At 40.6% G+C, this 19477-nt stretch overlaps 15 non-coding genes across 15 annotated transcripts; all 15 read right to left on the minus strand.

The window, feature by feature from the left end:
- Positions 1-626: 626 nt before the first annotated feature.
- On the minus strand, positions 627-820 carry LOC129957761 (U2 spliceosomal RNA). The gene has a single exon (XR_008782867.1). It is a non-coding gene; the product is annotated as a U2 spliceosomal RNA (small nuclear RNA).
- Positions 821-1922: 1102 nt separating this feature from the next.
- LOC129957791 (U2 spliceosomal RNA) lies at positions 1923-2116 on the minus strand. Its single transcript, XR_008782896.1, has one exon. It is a non-coding gene; the product is annotated as a U2 spliceosomal RNA (small nuclear RNA).
- Positions 2117-3218: 1102 nt separating this feature from the next.
- On the minus strand, positions 3219-3412 carry LOC129957762 (U2 spliceosomal RNA). The gene has a single exon (XR_008782868.1). It is a non-coding gene; the product is annotated as a U2 spliceosomal RNA (small nuclear RNA).
- Positions 3413-4514: 1102 nt separating this feature from the next.
- Positions 4515-4708, minus strand: LOC129957763 (U2 spliceosomal RNA). The gene has a single exon (XR_008782869.1). It is a non-coding gene; the product is annotated as a U2 spliceosomal RNA (small nuclear RNA).
- Positions 4709-5808: 1100 nt separating this feature from the next.
- On the minus strand, positions 5809-6002 carry LOC129957764 (U2 spliceosomal RNA). The gene has a single exon (XR_008782870.1). It is a non-coding gene; the product is annotated as a U2 spliceosomal RNA (small nuclear RNA).
- Positions 6003-7102: 1100 nt separating this feature from the next.
- On the minus strand, positions 7103-7296 carry LOC129957795 (U2 spliceosomal RNA). The gene has a single exon (XR_008782900.1). It is a non-coding gene; the product is annotated as a U2 spliceosomal RNA (small nuclear RNA).
- Positions 7297-8398: 1102 nt separating this feature from the next.
- LOC129957765 (U2 spliceosomal RNA) lies at positions 8399-8592 on the minus strand. Its single transcript, XR_008782871.1, has one exon. It is a non-coding gene; the product is annotated as a U2 spliceosomal RNA (small nuclear RNA).
- A 1102-nt stretch (positions 8593-9694) lies between these two features.
- Positions 9695-9888, minus strand: LOC129957797 (U2 spliceosomal RNA). Its single transcript, XR_008782902.1, has one exon. It is a non-coding gene; the product is annotated as a U2 spliceosomal RNA (small nuclear RNA).
- A 1102-nt stretch (positions 9889-10990) lies between these two features.
- On the minus strand, positions 10991-11184 carry LOC129957766 (U2 spliceosomal RNA). Its single transcript, XR_008782872.1, has one exon. It is a non-coding gene; the product is annotated as a U2 spliceosomal RNA (small nuclear RNA).
- A 1102-nt stretch (positions 11185-12286) lies between these two features.
- Positions 12287-12480, minus strand: LOC129957767 (U2 spliceosomal RNA). The gene has a single exon (XR_008782873.1). It is a non-coding gene; the product is annotated as a U2 spliceosomal RNA (small nuclear RNA).
- Positions 12481-13582: 1102 nt separating this feature from the next.
- LOC129957768 (U2 spliceosomal RNA) lies at positions 13583-13776 on the minus strand. Its single transcript, XR_008782874.1, has one exon. It is a non-coding gene; the product is annotated as a U2 spliceosomal RNA (small nuclear RNA).
- Positions 13777-14878: 1102 nt separating this feature from the next.
- On the minus strand, positions 14879-15072 carry LOC129957769 (U2 spliceosomal RNA). The gene has a single exon (XR_008782875.1). It is a non-coding gene; the product is annotated as a U2 spliceosomal RNA (small nuclear RNA).
- Positions 15073-16174: 1102 nt separating this feature from the next.
- On the minus strand, positions 16175-16368 carry LOC129957770 (U2 spliceosomal RNA). Its single transcript, XR_008782876.1, has one exon. It is a non-coding gene; the product is annotated as a U2 spliceosomal RNA (small nuclear RNA).
- Positions 16369-17470: 1102 nt separating this feature from the next.
- LOC129957772 (U2 spliceosomal RNA) lies at positions 17471-17664 on the minus strand. Its single transcript, XR_008782878.1, has one exon. It is a non-coding gene; the product is annotated as a U2 spliceosomal RNA (small nuclear RNA).
- Positions 17665-18766: 1102 nt separating this feature from the next.
- Positions 18767-18960, minus strand: LOC129957773 (U2 spliceosomal RNA). Its single transcript, XR_008782879.1, has one exon. It is a non-coding gene; the product is annotated as a U2 spliceosomal RNA (small nuclear RNA).
- Positions 18961-19477: the final 517 nt, after the last annotated feature.

Below are 19477 nucleotides of genomic sequence, written 5' to 3' on the forward strand. Positions count from 1 at the left end.
GGCAGAATTCTCTTTTGGAAAAGCAAGTCTTTTGTTACAAAAAACTAATAGATCAGAAATTAAATTTCAGCGATGCATATGAAAGTTGTTGATTTCATATGAAGCGTTCGTATTTTATTTGTGATGAATTTCGCAGTATTCTAGAGAGACGCGTTGTTCCCAGGCAATAGCTTTTCAAAAATAAAATTAAGCATTAATCTCTGATAGAGGAGTCTAAACTATTTCTGATCTTCAATACATAGAAGAAAGAATAAAGGAAATATGATTTAAATCCGATTGCTTCGCATGTTCTTTTAAATAATTACCGAAACCAATCGCATGAAAGGAAGGGCCTTTGAAATGTTACAATAGAAATGGGCACCATTGACTTCACAGCCCTTTTGAAACGAAGAAACACCTATACGGGAAAGAATCCACGTGAATCAGATGAAATTAGTTTTTACAACTTGTTTGAAATGTTTTCACGTAAAGGACTGGAAAATTTCGACGATCAAGAGTTTTACAGACGGGATTAACTTCGCTCCGGCTTGGAACAGCAAAAGAACCGTTGAAAAGATTCGTTAAGTCATCTTTTCCGCCAAACCTGAGAGCGGATTGTAAACGTGCACTTGTGTCTTCTTTTATTCATCGTATGGGCCAATTCTGCCAGCAGTGCAGTAGCAGAGCGACCCGCGGGTCGAGTGGAATGAATTCCGACCTCGACCCAGGTTGCAAAAATTCTAATTAATCTCGGAGCGTTCAGTGAACACCCTATCAGAGATTAAGCTGATAAGAACAGATACTACACTTTCGATCAGAGCCCAAGAGGCCGAGAAGCGATAAACGGCAGTGGCCTTCGTACTTTTACGTGAAGATCCCGCTGCTAATTCATGGATAAGAAACACACCGCGGTTGAGCGCTCTCAGCGCAGGCAGGCGAATCTATTCCATCAAAGGAACATGAAGCGTTGCAAGACTCTTCGAAAAGGTTCCCAGAAACGTCGCCGGTCAAAGTTATAGTGACAATAGTCACGCCGATGACCGCGAAACTCACGCTTCAAACTTATTATATTAACACGAGGAAATATACTAGTTTCATTTTTGTTTTCAAATGCGCGGTAGTGTTTCGGAGATTAAACGGTCCGCTGTAAGAATCTTCCTCGTCGCCCAAACTGCCTATAATCTTTTTTTAGAAGCGAACAATTTTACTGGCCCTTGTTCTCTCTGCAATTGCGGAAATACGGAGCTCCAAGGCACATCCCTAGAAAAGTGCTTCAATTTTAGATTGGAGTTTCTTCTAAATGCGCTTTCGATTTTCGGCAGAATTCTCTTTTGGAAAAGCAAGTCTTTTGTTACAAAAAACTAATAGATCAGAAATTAAATTTCAGCGATGCATATGAAAGTTGTTGATTTCATATGAAGCGTTCGTATTTTATTTGTGATGAATTTCGCAGTATTCTAGAGAGACGCGTTGTTCCCAGGCAATAGCTTTTCAAAAATAAAATTAAGCATTAATCTCTGATAGAGGAGTCTAAACTATTTCTGATCTTCAATACATAGAAGAAAGAATAAAGGAAATATGATTTAAATCCGATTGCTTCGCATGTTCTTTTAAATAATTACCGAAACCAATCGCATGAAAGGAAGGGCCTTTGAAATGTTACAATAGAAATGGGCACCATTGACTTCACAGCCCTTTTGAAACGAAGAAACACCTATACGGGAAAGAATCCACGTGAATCAGATGAAATGAGTTTTTACAACTTGTTTGAAATGTTTTCACGTAAAGGACTGGAAAATTTCGACGATCAAGAGTTTTACAGACGGGATTAACTTCGCTCCGGCTTGGAACAGCAAAAGAACCGTTGAAAAGATTCGTTAAGTCATCTTTTCCGCCAAACCTAAGAGCGGATTGTAAACGTGCACTTGTGTCTTCTTTTATTCATCGTATGGGCCAATTCTGCCAGCAGTGCAGTAGCAGAGAGACCCGCGGGTCGAGTGGAATGAATTCCGACCTCGACCCAGGTTGCAAAAATTCTAATTAATCTCGGAGCGTTCAGTGAACACCCTATCAGAGATTAAGCTGATAAGAACAGATACTACACTTTCGATCAGAGCCCAAGAGGCCGAGAAGCGATAAACGTCAGTGGCCTTCGTACTTTTACGTGAAGATCCCGCTGCTAATTCATGGATAAGAAACACACCGCGGTTGAGCGCTCTCAGCGCAGGCAGGCGAATCTATTCCATCAAAGGAACATGAAGCGTTGCAAGACTCTTCGAAAAGGTTCCCAGAAACGTCGCCGGTCAAAGTTATAGTGACAATAGTCACGCCGATGACCGCGAAACTCACGCTTCAAACTTATTATATTAACACGAGGAAATATACTAGTTTCATTTTTGTTTTCAAATGCGCGGTAGTGTTTCGGAGATTAAACGGTCCGCTGTAAGAATCTTCCTCGTCGCCCAAACTGCCTATAATCTTTTTTTAGAAGCGAACAATTTTACTGGCCCTTGTTCTCTCTGCAATTGCGGAAATACGGAGCTCCAAGGCACATCCCTAGAAAAGTGCTTCAATTTTAGATTGGAGTTTCTTCTAAATGCGCTTTCGATTTTCGGCAGAATTCTCTTTTGGAAAAGCAAGTCTTTTGTTACAAAAAACTAATAGATCAGAAATTAAATTTCAGCGATGCATATGAAAGTTGTTGATTTCATATGAAGCGTTCGTATTTTATTTGTGATGAATTTCGCAGTATTCTAGAGAGACGCGTTGTTCCCAGGCAATAGCTTTTCAAAAATAAAATTAAGCATTAATCTCTGATAGAGGAGTCTAAACTATTTCTGATCTTCAATACATAGAAGAAAGAATAAAGGAAATATGATTTAAATCCGATTGCTTCGCATGTTCTTTTAAATAATTACCGAAACCAATCGCATGAAAGGAAGGGCCTTTGAAATGTTACAATAGAAATGGGCACCATTGACTTCACAGCCCTTTTGAAACGAAGAAACACCTATACGGGAAAGAATCCACGTGAATCAGATGAAATTAGTTTTTACAACTTGTTTGAAATGTTTTCACGTAAAGGACTGGAAAATTTCGACGATCAAGAGTTTTACAGACGGGATTAACTTCGCTCCGGCTTGGAACAGCAAAAGAACCGTTGAAAAGATTCGTTAAGTCATCTTTTCCGCCAAACCTGAGAGCGGATTGTAAACGTGCACTTGTGTCTTCTTTTATTCATCGTATGGGCCAATTCTGCCAGCAGTGCAGTAGCAGAGCGACCCGCGGGTCGAGTGGAATGAATTCCGACCTCGACCCAGGTTGCAAAAATTCTAATTAATCTCGGAGCGTTCAGTGAACACCCTATCAGAGATTAAGCTGATAAGAACAGATACTACACTTTCGATCAGAGCCCAAGAGGCCGAGAAGCGATAAACGGCAGTGGCCTTCGTACTTTTACGTGAAGATCCCGCTGCTAATTCATGGATAAGAAACACACCGCGGTTGAGCGCTCTCAGCGCAGGCAGGCGAATCTATTCCATCAAAGGAACATGAAGCGTTGCAAGACTCTTCGAAAAGGTTCCCAGAAACGTCGCCGGTCAAAGTTATAGTGACAATAGTCACGCCGATGACCGCGAAACTCACGCTTCAAACTTATTATATTAACACGAGGAAATATACTAGTTTCATTTTTGTTTTCAAATGCGCGGTAGTGTTTCGGAGATTAAACGGTCCGCTGTAAGAATTTTCCTCGTCGCCCAAACTGCCTATAATCTTTTTTTAGAAGCGAACAATTTTACTGGCCCTTGTTCTCTCTGCAATTGCGGAAATACGGAGCTCCAAGGCACATCCCTAGAAAAGTGCTTCAATTTTAGATTGGAGTTTCTTCTAAATGCGCTTTCGATTTTCGGCAGAATTCTCTTTTGGAAAAGCAAGTCTTTTGTTACAAAAAACTAATAGATCAGAAATTAAATTTCAGCGATGCATATGAAAGTTGTTGATTTCATATGAAGCGTTCGTATTTTATTTGTGATGAATTTCGCAGTATTCTAGAGAGACGCGTTGTTCCCAGGCAATAGCTTTTCAAAAATAAAATTAAGCATTAATCTCTGATAGAGGAGCCTAAACTATTTCTGATCTTCAATACATAGAAGAAAGAATAAAGGAAATATGATTTAAATCCGATTGCTTCGCATGTTCTTTTAAATAATTACCGAAACCAATCGCATGAAAGGAAGGGCCTTTGAAATGTTACAATAGAAATGGGCACCATTGACTTCACAGCCCTTTTGAAACGAAGAAACACCTATACGGGAAAGAATCCACGTGAATCAGATGAAATTAGTTTTTACAACTTGTTTGAAATGTTTTCACGTAAAGGACTGGAAAATTTCGACGATCAAGAGTTTTACAGACGGGATTAACTTCGCTCCGGCTTGGAACAGCAAAAGAACCATTGAAAAGATTCGTTAAGTCATCTTTTCCGCCAAACCTAAGAGCGGATTGTAAACGTGCACTTGTGTCTTCTTTTATTCATCGTATGGGCCAATTCTGCCAGCAGTGCAGTAGCAGAGCGACCCGCGGGTCGAGTGGAATGAATTCCGACCTCGACCCAGGTTGCAAAAATTCTAATTAATCTCGGAGCGTTCAGTGAACACCCTATCAGAGATTAAGCTGATAAGAACAGATACTACACTTTCGATCAGAGCCCAAGAGGCCGAGAAGCGATAAACGGCAGTGGCCTTCGTACTTTTACGTGAAGATCCCGCTGCTAATTCATGGATAAGAAACACCGCGGTTGAGCGCTCTCAGCGCAGGCAGGCGAATCTATTCCATCAAAGGAACATGAAGCGTTGCAAGACTCTTCGAAAAGGTTCCCAGAAACGTCGCCGGTCAAAGTTATAGTGACAATAGTCACGCCGATGACCGCGAAACTCACGCTTCAAACTTATTATATTAACACGAGGAAATATACTAGTTTCATTTTTGTTTTCAAATGCGCGGTAGTGTTTCGGAGATTAAACGGTCCGCTGTAAGAATCTTCCTCGTCGCCCAAACTGCCTATAATCTTTTTTTAGAAGCGAACAATTTTACTGGCCCTTGTTCTCTCTGCAATTGCGGAAATACGGAGCTCCAAGGCACATCCCTAGAAAAGTGCTTCAATTTTAGATTGGAGTTTCTTCTAAATGCGCTTTCGATTTTCGGCAGAATTCTCTTTTGGAAAAGCAAGTCTTTTGTTACAAAAAACTAATAGATCAGAAATTAAATTTCAGCGATGCAAATGAAAGTTGTTGATTTCATATGAAGCGTTCGTATTTTATTTGTGATGAATTTCGCAGTATTCTAGAGAGACGCGTTGTTCCCAGGCAATAGCTTTTCAAAAATAAAATTAAGCATTAATCTCTGATAGAGGAGTCTAAACTATTTCTGATCTTCAATACATAGAAGAAAGAATAAAGGAAATATGATTTAAATCCGATTGCTTCGCATGTTCTTTTAAATAATTACCGAAACCAATCGCATGAAAGGAAGGGCCTTTGAAATGTTACAATAGAAATGGGCACCATTGACTTCACAGCCCTTTTGAAACGAAGAAACACCTATACGGGAAAGAATCCACGTGAATCAGATGAAATTAGTTTTTACAACTTGTTTGAAATGTTTTCACGTAAAGGACTGGAAAATTTCGACGATCAAGAGTTTTACAGACGGGATTAACTTCGCTCCGGCTTGGAACAGCAAAAGAACCATTGAAAAGATTCGTTAAGTCATCTTTTCCGCCAAACCTAAGAGCGGATTGTAAACGTGCACTTGTGTCTTCTTTTATTCATCGTATGGGCCAATTCTGCCAGCAGTGCAGTAGCAGAGCGACCCGCGGGTCGAGTGGAATGAATTCCGACCTCGACCCAGGTTGCAAAAATTCTAATTAATCTCGGAGCGTTCAGTGAACACCCTATCAGAGATTAAGCTGATAAGAACAGATACTACACTTTCGATCAGAGCCCAAGAGGCCGAGAAGCGATAAACGGCAGTGGCCTTCGTACTTTTACGTGAAGATCCCGCTGCTAATTCATGGATAAGAAACACCGCGGTTGAGCGCTCTCAGCGCAGGCAGGCGAATCTATTCCATCAAAGGAACATGAAGCGTTGCAAGACTCTTCGAAAAGGTTCCCAGAAACGTCGCCGGTCAAAGTTATAGTGACAATAGTCACGCCGATGACCGCGAAACTCACGCTTCAAACTTATTATATTAACACGAGGAAATATACTAGTTTCATTTTTGTTTTCAAATGCGCGGTAGTGTTTCGGAGATTAAACGGTCCGCTGTAAGAATCTTCCTCGTCGCCCAAACTGCCTATAATCTTTTTTTAGAAGCGAACAATTTTACTGGCCCTTGTTCTCTCTGCAATTGCGGAAATACGGAGCTCCAAGGCACATCCCTAGAAAAGTGCTTCAATTTTAGATTGGAGTTTCTTCTAAATGCGCTTTCGATTTTCGGCAGAATTCTCTTTTGGAAAAGCAAGTCTTTTGTTACAAAAAACTAATAGATCAGAAATTAAATTTCAGCGATGCAAATGAAAGTTGTTGATTTCATATGAAGCGTTCGTATTTTATTTGTGATGAATTTCGCAGTATTCTAGAGAGACGCGTTGTTCCCAGGCAATAGCTTTTCAAAAATAAAATTAAGCATTAATCTCTGATAGAGGAGTCTAAACTATTTCTGATCTTCAATACATAGAAGAAAGAATAAAGGAAATATGATTTAAATCCGATTGCTTCGCATGTTCTTTTAAATAATTACCGAAACCAATCGCATGAAAGGAAGGGCCTTTGAAATGTTACAATAGAAATGGGCACCATTGACTTCACAGCCCTTTTGAAACGAAGAAACACCTATACGGGAAAGAATCCACGTGAATCAGATGAAATTAGTTTTTACGACTTGTTTGAAATGTTTTCACGTAAAGGACTGGAAAATTTCGACGATCAAGAGTTTTACAGACGGGATTAACTTCGCTCCGGCTTGGAACAGCAAAAGAACCGTTGAAAAGATTCGTTAAGTCATCTTTTCCGCCAAACCTAAGAGCGGATTGTAAACGTGCACTTGTGTCTTCTTTTATTCATCGTATGGGCCAATTCTGCCAGCAGTGCAGTAGCAGAGCGACCAGCGGGTCGAGTGGAATGAATTCCGACCTCGACCCAGGTTGCAAAAATTCTAATTAATCTCGGAGCGTTCAGTGAACACCCTATCAGAGATTAAGCTGATAAGAACAGATACTACACTTTCGATCAGAGCCCAAGAGGCCGAGAAGCGATAAACGGCAGTGGCCTTCGTACTTTTACGTGAAGATCCCGCTGCTAATTCATGGATAAGAATCACACCGCGGTTGAGCGCTCTCAGCGCAGGCAGGCGAATCTATTCCATCAAAGGAACATGAAGCGTTGCAAGACTCTTCGAAAAGGTTCCCAGAAACGTCGCCGGTCAAAGTTATAGTGACAATAGTCACGCCGATGACCGCGAAACTCACGCTTCAAACTTATTATATTAACACGAGGAAATATACTAGTTTCATTTTTGTTTTCAAATGCGCGGTAGTGTTTCGGAGATTAAACGGTCCGCTGTAAGAATCTTCCTCGTCGCCCAAACTGCCTATAATCTTTTTTTAGAAGCGAACAATTTTACTGGCCCTTGTTCTCTCTGCAATTGCGGAAATACGGAGCTCCAAGGCACATCCCTAGAAAAGTGCTTCAATTTTAGATTGGAGTTTCTTCTAAATGCGCTTTCGATTTTCGGCAGAATTCTCTTTTGGAAAAGCAAGTCTTTTGTTACAAAAAACTAATAGATCAGAAATTAAATTTCAGCGATGCAAATGAAAGTTGTTGATTTCATATGAAGCGTTCGTATTTTATTTGTGATGAATTTCGCAGTATTCTAGAGAGACGCGTTGTTCCCAGGCAATAGCTTTTCAAAAATAAAATTAAGCATTAATCTCTGATAGAGGAGTCTAAACTATTTCTGATCTTCAATACATAGAAGAAAGAATAAAGGAAATATGATTTAAATCCGATTGCTTCGCATGTTCTTTTAAATAATTACCGAAACCAATCGCATGAAAGGAAGGGCCTTTGAAATGTTACAATAGAAATGGGCACCATTGACTTCACAGCCCTTTTGAAACGAAGAAACACCTATACGGGAAAGAATCCACGTGAATCAGATGAAATTAGTTTTTACAACTTGTTTGAAATGTTTTCACGTAAAGGACTGGAAAATTTCGACGATCAAGAGTTTTACAGACGGGATTAACTTCGCTCCGGCTTGGAATAGCAAAAGAACCGTTGAAAAGATTCGTAAAGTCATCTTTTCCGCCAAACCTAAGAGCGGATTGTAAACGTGCACTTGTGTCTTCTTTTATTCATCGTATGGGCCAATTCTGCCAGCAGTGCAGTAGCAGAGCGACCCGCGGGTCGAGTGGAATGAATTCCGACCTCGACCCAGGTTGCAAAAATTCTAATTAATCTCGGAGCGTTCAGTGAACACCCTATCAGAGATTAAGCTGATAAGAACAGATACTACACTTTCGATCAGAGCCCAAGAGGCCGAGAAGCGATAAACGGCAGTGGCCTTCGTACTTTTACGTGAAGATCCCGCTGCTAATTCATGGATAAGAAACACACCGCGGTTGAGCGCTCTCAGCGCAGGCAGGCGAATCTATTCCATCAAAGGAACATGAAGCGTTGCAAGACTCTTCGAAAAGGTTCCCAGAAACGTCGCCGGTCAAAGTTATAGTGACAATAGTCACGCCGATGACCGCGAAACTCACGCTTCAAACTTATTATATTAACACGAGGAAATATACTAGTTTCATTTTTGTTTTCAAATGCGCGGTAGTGTTTCGGAGATTAAACGGTCCGCTGTAAGAATCTTCCTCGTCGCCCAAACTGCCTATAATCTTTTTTTAGAAGCGAACAATTTTACAGGCCCTTGTTCTCTCTGCAATTGCGGAAATACGGAGCTCCAAGGCACATCCCTAGAAAAGTGCTTCAATTTTAGATTGGAGTTTCTTCTAAATGCGCTTTCGATTTTCGGCAGAATTCTCTTTTGGAAAAGCAAGTCTTTTGTTACAAAAAACTAATAGATCAGAAATTAAATTTCAGCGATGCAAATGGAAGTTGTTGATTTCATATGAAGCGTTCGTATTTTATTTGTGATGAATTTCGCAGTATTCTAGAGAGACGCGTTGTTCCCAGGCAATAGCTTTTCAAAAATAAAATTAAGCATTAATCTCTGATAGAGGAGTCTAAACTATTTCTGATCTTCAATACATAGTAGAAAGAATAAAGGAAATATGATTTAAATCCGATTGCTTCGCATGTTCTTTTAAATAATTACCGAAACCAATCGCATGAAAGGAAGGGCCTTTGAAATGTTACAATAGAAATGGGCACCATTGACTTCACAGCCCTTTTGAAACGAAGAAACACCTATACGGGAAAGAATCCACGTGAATCAGATGAAATTAGTTTTTACAACTTGTTTGAAATGTTTTCACGTAAAGGACAGGAAAATTTCGACCATCAAGAGTTTTACAGACGGGATTAACTTCGCTCCGGCTTGGAACAGCAAAAGAACCGTTGAAAAGATTCGTTAAGTCATCTTTTCCGCCAAACCTAAGAGCGGATTGTAAACGTGCACTTGTGTCTTCTTTTATTCATCGTATGGGCCAATTCTGCCAGCAGTGCAGTAGCAGAGCGACCCGCGGGTCGAGTGGAATGAATTCCGACCTCGACACAGGTTGCAAAAATTCTAATTAATCTCGGAGCGTTCAGTGAACACCCTATCAGAGATTAAGCTGATAAGAACAGATACTACACTTTCGATCAGAGCCCAAGAGGCCGAGAAGCGATAAACGGCAGTGGCCTTCGTACTTTTACGTGAAGATCCCGCTGCTAATTCATGGATAAGAAACACACCGCGGTTGAGCGCTCTCAGCGCAGGCAGGCGAATCTATTCCATCAAAGGAACATGAAGCGTTGCAAGACTCTTCGAAAAGGTTCCCAGAAACGTCGCCGGTCAAAGTTATAGTGACAATAGTCACGCCGATGACCGCGAAACTCACGCTTCAAACTTATTATATTAACACGAGGAAATATACTAGTTTCATTTTTGTTTTCAAATGCGCGGTAGTGTTTCGGAGATTAAACGGTCCGCTGTAAGAATCTTCCTCGTCGCCCAAACTGCCTATAATCTTTTTTTAGAAGCGAACAATTTTACAGGCCCTTGTTCTCTCTGCAATTGCGGAAATACGGAGCTCCAAGGCACATCCCTAGAAAAGTGCTTCAATTTTAGATTGGAGTTTCTTCTAAATGCGCTTTCGATTTTCGGCAGAATTCTCTTTTGGAAAAGCAAGTCTTTTGTTACAAAAAACTAATAGATCAGAAATTAAATTTCAGCGATGCAAATGAAAGTTGTTGATTTCATATGAAGCGTTCGTATTTTATTTGTGATGAATTTCGCAGTATTCTAGAGAGACGCGTTGTTCCCAGGCAATAGCTTTTCAAAAATAAAATTAAGCATTAATCTCTGATAGAGGAGTCTAAACTATTTCTGATCTTCAATACATAGAAGAAAGAATAAAGGAAATATGATTTAAATCCGATTGCTTCGCATGTTCTTTTAAATAATTACCGAAACCAATCGCATGAAAGGAAGGGCCTTTGAAATGTTACAATAGAAATGGGCACCATTGACTTCACAGCCCTTTTGAAACGAAGAAACACCTATACGGGAAAGAATCCACGTGAATCAGATGAAATTAGTTTTTACAACTTGTTTGAAATGTTTTCACGTAAAGGACTGGAAAATTTCAACGATCAAGAGTTTTACAGACGGGATTAACTTCGCTCCGGCTTGGAACAGCAAAAGAACCGTTGAAAAGATTCGTTAAGTCATCTTTTCCGCCAAACCTGAGAGCGGATTGTAAACGTGCACTTGTGTCTTCTTTTATTCATCGTATGGGCCAATTCTGCCAGCAGTGCAGTAGCAGAGCGACCCGCGGGTCGAGTGGAATGAATTCCGACCTCGACCCAGGTTGCAAAAATTCTAATTAATCTCGGAGCGTTCAGTGAACACCCTATCAGAGATTAAGCTGATAAGAACAGATACTACACTTTCGATCAGAGCCCAAGAGGCCGAGAAGCGATAAACGGCAGTGGCCTTCGTACTTTTACGTGAAGATCCCGCTGCTAATTCATGGATAAGAAACACACCGCGGTTGAGCGCTCTCAGCGCAGGCAGGCGAATCTATTCCATCAAAGGAACATGAAGCGTTGCAAGACTCTTCGAAAAGGTTCCCAGAAACGTCGCCGGTCAAAGTTATAGTGACAATAGTCACGCCGATGACCGCGAAACTCACGCTTCAAACTTATTATATTAACACGAGGAAATATACTAGTTTCATTTTTGTTTTCAAATGCGCGGTAGTGTTTCGGAGATTAAACGGTCCGCTGTAAGAATCTTCCTCGTCGCCCAAACTGCCTATAATCTTTTTTTAGAAGCGAACAATTTTACTGGCCCTTGTTCTCTCTGCAATTGCGGAAATACGGAGCTCCAAGGCACATCCCTAGAAAAGTGCTTCAATTTTAGATTGGAGTTTCTTCTAAATGCGCTTTCGATTTTCGGCAGAATTCTCTTTTGGAAAAGCAAGTCTTTTGTTACAAAAAACTAATAGATCAGAAATTAAATTTCAGCGATGCAAATGAAAGTTGTTGATTTCATATGAAGCGTTCGTATTTTATTTGTGATGAATTTCGCAGTATTCTAGAGAGACGCGTTGTTCCCAGGCAATAGCTTTTCAAAAATAAAATTAAGCATTAATCTCTGATAGAGGAGTCTAAACTATTTCTGATCTTCAATACATAGAAGAAAGAATAAAGGAAATATGATTTAAATCCGATTGCTTCGCATGTTCTTTTAAATAATTACCGAAACCAATCGCATGAAAGGAAGGGCCTTTGAAATGTTACAATAGAAATGGGCACCATTGACTTCACAGCCCTTTTGAAACGAAGAAACACCTATACGGGAAAGAATCCACGTGAATCAGATGAAATTAGTTTTTACAACTTGTTTGAAATGTTTTCACGTAAAGGACTGGAAAATTTCGACGATCAAGAGTTTTACAGACGGGATTAACTTCGCTCCGGCTTGGAACAGCAAAAGAACCGTTGAAAAGATTCGTTAAGTCATCTTTTCCGCCAAACCTGAGAGCGGATTGTAAACGTGCACTTGTGTCTTCTTTTATTCATCGTATGGGCCAATTCTGCCAGCAGTGCAGTAGCAGAGCGACCCGCGGGTCGAGTGGAATGAATTCCGACCTCGACCCAGGTTGCAAAAATTCTAATTAATCTCGGAGCGTTCAGTGAACACCCTATCAGAGATTAAGCTGATAAGAACAGATACTACACTTTCGATCAGAGCCCAAGAGGCCGAGAAGCGATAAACGGCAGTGGCCTTCGTACTTTTACGTGAAGATCCCGCTGCTAATTCATGGATAAGAAACACACCGCGGTTGAGCGCTCTCAGCGCAGGCAGGCGAATCTATTCCATCAAAGGAACATGAAGCGTTGCAAGACTCTTCGAAAAGGTTCCCAGAAACGTCGCCGGTCAAAGTTATAGTGACAATAGTCACGCCGATGACCGCGAAACTCACGCTTCAAACTTATTATATTAACACGAGGAAATATACTAGTTTCATTTTTGTTTTCAAATGCGCGGTAGTGTTTCGGAGATTAAACGGTCCGCTGTAAGAATCTTCCTCGTCGCCCAAACTGCCTATAATCTTTTTTTAGAAGCGAACAATTTTACTGGCCCTTGTTCTCTCTGCAATTGCGGAAATACGGAGCTCCAAGGCACATCCCTAGAAAAGTGCTTCAATTTTAGATTGGAGTTTCTTCTAAATGCGCTTTCGATTTTCGGCAGAATTCTCTTTTGGAAAAGCAAGTCTTTTGTTACAAAAAACTAATAGATCAGAAATTAAATTTCAGCGATGCATATGAAAGTTGTTGATTTCATATGAAGCGTTCGTATTTTATTTGTGATGAATTTCGCAGTATTCTAGAGAGACGCGTTGTTCCCAGGCAATAGCTTTTCAAAAATAAAATTAAGCATTAATCTCTGATAGAGGAGTCTAAACTATTTCTGATCTTCAATACATAGAAGAAAGAATAAAGGAAATATGATTTAAATCCGATTGCTTCGCATGTTCTTTTAAATAATTACCGAAACCAATCGCATGAAAGGAAGGGCCTTTGAAATGTTACAATAGAAATGGGCACCATTGACTTCACAGCCCTTTTGAAACGAAGAAACACCTATACGGGAAAGAATCCACGTGAATCAGATGAAATTAGTTTTTACAACTTGTTTGAAATGTTTTCACGTAAAGGACTGGAAAATTTCGACGATCAAGAGTTTTACAGACGGGATTAACTTCGCTCCGGCTTGGAACAGCAAAAGAACCGTTGAAAAGATTCGTTAAGTCATCTTTTCCGCCAAACCTGAGAGCGGATTGTAAACGTGCACTTGTGTCTTCTTTTATTCATCGTATGGGCCAATTCTGCCAGCAGTGCAGTAGCAGAGCGACCCGCGGGTCGAGTGGAATGAATTCCGACCTCGACCCAGGTTGCAAAAATTCTAATTAATCTCGGAGCGTTCAGTGAACACCCTATCAGAGATTAAGCTGATAAGAACAGATACTACACTTTCGATCAGAGCCCAAGAGGCCGAGAAGCGATAAACGGCAGTGGCCTTCGTACTTTTACGTGAAGATCCCGCTGCTAATTCATGGATAAGAAACACACCGCGGTTGAGCGCTCTCAGCGCAGGCAGGCGAATCTATTCCATCAAAGGAACATGAAGCGTTGCAAGACTCTTCGAAAAGGTTCCCAGAAACGTCGCCGGTCAAAGTTATAGTGACAATAGTCACGCCGATGACCGCGAAACTCACGCTTCAAACTTATTATATTAACACGAGGAAATATACTAGTTTCATTTTTGTTTTCAAATGCGCGGTAGTGTTTCGGAGATTAAACGGTCCGCTGTAAGAATCTTCCTCGTCGCCCAAACTGCCTATAATCTTTTTTTAGAAGCGAACAATTTTACTGGCCCTTGTTCTCTCTGCAATTGCGGAAATACGGAGCTCCAAGGCACATCCCTAGAAAAGTGCTTCAATTTTAGATTGGAGTTTCTTCTAAATGCGCTTTCGATTTTCGGCAGAATTCTCTTTTGGAAAAGCAAGTCTTTTGTTACAAAAAACTAATAGATCAGAAATTAAATTTCAGCGATGCATATGAAAGTTGTTGATTTCATATGAAGCGTTCGTATTTTATTTGTGATGAATTTCGCAGTATTCTAGAGAGACGCGTTGTTCCCAGGCAATAGCTTTTCAAAAATAAAATTAAGCATTAATCTCTGATAGAGGAGTCTAAACTATTTCTGATCTTCAATACATAGAAGAAAGAATAAAGGAAATATGATTTAAATCCGATTGCTTCGCATGTTCTTTTAAATAATTACCGAAACCAATCGCATGAAAGGAAGGGCCTTTGAAATGTTACAATAGAAATGGGCACCATTGACTTCACAGCCCTTTTGAAACGAAGAAACACCTATACGGGAAAGAATCCACGTGAATCAGATGAAATTAGTTTTTACAACTTGTTTGAAATGTTTTCACGTAAAGGACTGGAAAATTTCGACGATCAAGAGTTTTACAGACGGGATTAACTTCGCTCCGGCTTGGAACAGCAAAAGAACCGTTGAAAAGATTCGTTAAGTCATCTTTTCCGCCAAACCTGAGAGCGGATTGTAAACGTGCACTTGTGTCTTCTTTTATTCATCGTATGGGCCAATTCTGCCAGCAGTGCAGTAGCAGAGCGACCCGCGGGTCGAGTGGAATGAATTCCGACCTCGACCCAGGTTGCAAAAATTCTAATTAATCTCGGAGCGTTCAGTGAACACCCTATCAGAGATTAAGCTGATAAGAACAGATACTACACTTTCGATCAGAGCCCAAGAGGCCGAGAAGCGATAAACGGCAGTGGCCTTCGTACTTTTACGTGAAGATCCCGCTGCTAATTCATGGATAAGAAACACACCGCGGTTGAGCGCTCTCAGCGCAGGCAGGCGAATCTATTCCATCAAAGGAACATGAAGCGTTGCAAGACTCTTCGAAAAGGTTCCCAGAAACGTCGCCGGTCAAAGTTATAGTGACAATAGTCACGCCGATGACCGCGAAACTCACGCTTCAAACTTATTATATTAACACGAGGAAATATACTAGTTTCATTTTTGTTTTCAAATGCGCGGTAGTGTTTCGGAGATTAAACGGTCCGCTGTAAGAATCTTCCTCGTCGCCCAAACTGCCTATAATCTTTTTTTAGAAGCGAACAATTTTACTGGCCCTTGTTCTCTCTGCAATTGCGGAAATACGGAGCTCCAAGGCACATCCCTAGAAAAGTGCTTCAATTTTAGATTGGAGTTTCTTCTAAATGCGCTTTCGATTTTCGGCAGAATTCTCTTTTGGAAAAGCAAGTCTTTTGTTACAAAAAACTAATAGATCAGAAATTAAATTTCAGCGATGCATATGAAAGTTGTTGATTTCATATGAAGCGTTCGTATTTTATTTGTGATGAATTTCGCAGTATTCTAGAGAGACGCGTTGTTCCCAGGCAATAGCTTTTCAAAAATAAAATTAAGCATTAATCTCTGATAGAGGAGTCTAAACTATTTCTGATCTTCAATACATAGAAGAAAGAATAAAGGAAATATGATTTAAATCCGATTGCTTCGCATGTTCTTTTAAATAATTACCGAAACCAATCGCATGAAAGGAAGGGCCTTTGAAATGTTACAATAGAAATGGGCACCATTGACTTCACAGCCCTTTTGAAACGAAGAAACACCTATACGGGAAAGAATCCACGTGAATCAGATGAAATTAGTTTTTACAACTTGTTTGAAATGTTTTCACGTAAAGGACTGGAAAATTTCGACGATCAAGAGTTTTACAGACGGGATTAACTTCGCTCCGGCTTGGAACAGCAAAAGAACCGTTGAAAAGATTCGTTAAGTCATCTTTTCCGCCAAACCTGAGAGCGGATTGTAAACGTGCACTTGTGTCTTCTTTTATTCATCGTATGGGCCAATTCTGCCAGCAGTGCAGTAGCAGAGCGACCCGCGGGTCGAGTGGAATGAATTCCGACCTCGACCCAGGTTGCAAAAATTCTAATTAATCTCGGAGCGTTCAGTGAACACCCTATCAGAGATTAAGCTGATAAGAACAGATACTACACTTTCGATCAGAGCCCAAGAGGCCGAGAAGCGATAAACGGCAGTGGCCTTCGTACTTTTACGTGAAGATCCCGCTGCTAATTCATGGATAAGAAACACACCGCGGTTGAGCGCTCTCAGCGCAGGCAGGCGAATCTATTCCATCAAAGGAACATGAAGCGTTGCAAGACTCTTCGAAAAGGTTCCCAGAAACGTCGCCGGTCAAAGTTATAGTGACAATAGTCACGCCGATGACCGCGAAACTCACGCTTCAAACTTATTATATTAACACGAGGAAATATACTAGTTTCATTTTTGTTTTCAAATGCGCGGTAGTGTTTCGGAGATTAAACGGTCCGCTGTAAGAATCTTCCTCGTCGCCCAAACTGCCTATAATCTTTTTTTAGAAGCGAACAATTTTACTGGCCCTTGTTCTCTCTGCAATTGCGGAAATACGGAGCTCCAAGGCACATCCCTAGAAAAGTGCTTCAATTTTAGATTGGAGTTTCTTCTAAATGCGCTTTCGATTTTCGGCAGAATTCTCTTTTGGAAAAGCAAGTCTTTTGTTACAAAAAACTAATAGATCAGAAATTAAATTTCAGCGATGCATATGAAAGTTGTTGATTTCATATGAAGCGTTCGTATTTTATTTGTGATGAATTTCGCAGTATTATAGAGAGACGCGTTGTTCCCAGGCAATAGCTTTTCAAAAATAAAATTAAGCATTAATCTCTGATAGAGGAGTCTAAACTATTTCTGATCTTCAATACATAGAAGAAAGAATAAAGGAAATATGATTTAAATCCGATTGCTTCGCATGTTCTTTTAAATAATTACCGAAACCAATCGCATGAAAGGAAGGGCCTTTGAAATGTTACAATAGAAATGGGCACCATTGACTTCACAGCCCTTTTGAAACGAAGAAACACCTATACGGGAAAGAATCCACGTGAATCAGATGAAATTAGTTTTTACAACTTGTTTGAAATGTTTTCACGTAAAGGACTGGAAAATTTCGACGATCAAGAGTTTTACAGACGGGATTAACTTCGCTCCGGCTTGGAACAGCAAAAGAACCGTTGAAAAGATTCGTTAAGTCATCTTTTCCGCCAAACCTGAGAGCGGATTGTAAACGTGCACTTGTGTCTTCTTTTATTCATCGTATGGGCCAATTCTGCCAGCAGTGCAGTAGCAGAGCGACCCGCGGGTCGAGTGGAATGAATTCCGACCTCGACCCAGGTTGCAAAAATTCTAATTAATCTCGGAGCGTTCAGTGAACACCCTATCAGAGATTAAGCTGATAAGAACAGATACTACACTTTCGATCAGAGCCCAAGAGGCCGAGAAGCGATAAACGGCAGTGGCCTTCGTACTTTTACGTGAAGATCCCGCTGCTAATTCATGGATAAGAAACACACCGCGGTTGAGCGCTCTCAGCGCAGGCAGGCGAATCTATTCCATCAAAGGAACATGAAGCGTTGCAAGACTCTTCGAAAAGGTTCCCAGAAACGTCGCCGGTCAAAGTTATAGTGACAATAGTCACGCCGATGACCGCGAAACTCACGCTTCAAACTTATTATATTAACACGAGGAAATATACTAGTTTCATTTTTGTTTTCAAATGCGCGGTAGTGTTTCGGAGATTAAACGGTCCGCTGTAAGAATCTTCCTCGTCGCCCAAACTGCCTATAATCTTTTTTTAGAAGCGAACAATTTTACTGGCCCTTGTTCTCTCTGCAATTGCGGAAATACGGAGCTCCAAGGCACATCCCTAGAAAAGTGCTTCAATTTTAGATTGGAGTTTCTTCTAAATGCGCTTTCGATTTTCGGCAGAATTCTCTTTTGGAAAAGCAAGTCTTTTGTTACAAAAAACTAATAGATCAGAAATTAAATTTCAGCGATGCATATGAAAGTTGTTGATTTCATATGAAGCGTTCGTATTTTATTTGTGATGAATTTCGCAGTATTCTAGAGAGACGCGTTGTTCCCAGGCAATAGCTTTTCAAAAATAAAATTAAGCATTAATCTCTGATAGAGGAGTCTAAACTATTTCTGATCTTCAATACATAGAAGAAAGAATAAAGGAAATATGATTTAAATCCGATTGCTTCGCATGTTCTTTTAAATAATTACCGAAACCAATCGCATGAAAGGAAGGGCCTTTGAAATGTTACAATAGAAATGGGCACCATTGACTTCACAGCCCTTTTGAAACGAAGAAACACCTATACGGGAAAGAATCCACGTGAATCAGATGAAATTAGTTTTTACAACTTGTTTGAAATGTTTTCACGTAAAGGACTGGAAAATTTCGACGATCAAGAGTTTTACAGACGGGATTAACTTCGCTCCGGCTTGGAACAGCAAAAGAACCGTTGAAAAGATTCGTTAAGTCATCTTTTCCGCCAAACCTGAGAGCGGATTGTAAACGTGCACTTGTGTCTTCTTTTATTCATCGTATGGGCCAATTCTGCCAGCAGTGCAGTAGCAGAGCGACCCGCGGGTCGAGTGGAATGAATTCCGACCTCGACCCAGGTTGCAAAAATTCTAATTAATCTCGGAGCGTTCAGTGAACACCCTATCAGAGATTAAGCTGATAAGAACAGATACTACACTTTCGATCAGAGCCCAAGAGGCCGAGAAGCGATAAACGGCAGTGGCCTTCGTACTTTTACGTGAAGATCCCGCTGCTAATTCATGGATAAGAAACACACCGCGGTTGAGCGCTCTCAGCGCAGGCAGGCGAATCTATTCCATCAAAGGAACATGAAGCGTTGCAAGACTCTTCGAAAAGGTTCCCAGAAACGTCGCCGGTCAAAGTTATAGTGACAATAGTCACGCCGATGACCGCGAAACTCACGCTTCAAACTTATTATATTAACACGAGGAAATATACTAGTTTCATTTTTGTTTTCAAATGCGCGGTAGTGTTTCGGAGATTAAACGGTCCGCTGTAAGAATCTTCCTCGTCGCCCAAACTGCCTATAATCTTTTTTTAGAAGCGAACAATTTTACTGGCCCTTGTTCTCTCTGCAATTGCGGAAATACGGAGCTCCAAGGCACATCCCTAGAAAAGTGCTTCAATTTTAGATTGGAGTTTCTTCTAAATGCGCTTTCGATTTTCGGCAGAATTCTCTTTTGGAAAAGCAAGTCTTTTGTTACAAA

This window comes from Argiope bruennichi, chromosome 11 (assembly GCF_947563725.1).
Source record: "Argiope bruennichi chromosome 11, qqArgBrue1.1, whole genome shotgun sequence".
NCBI lineage: Eukaryota > Metazoa > Arthropoda > Arachnida > Araneae > Araneidae > Argiope > Argiope bruennichi.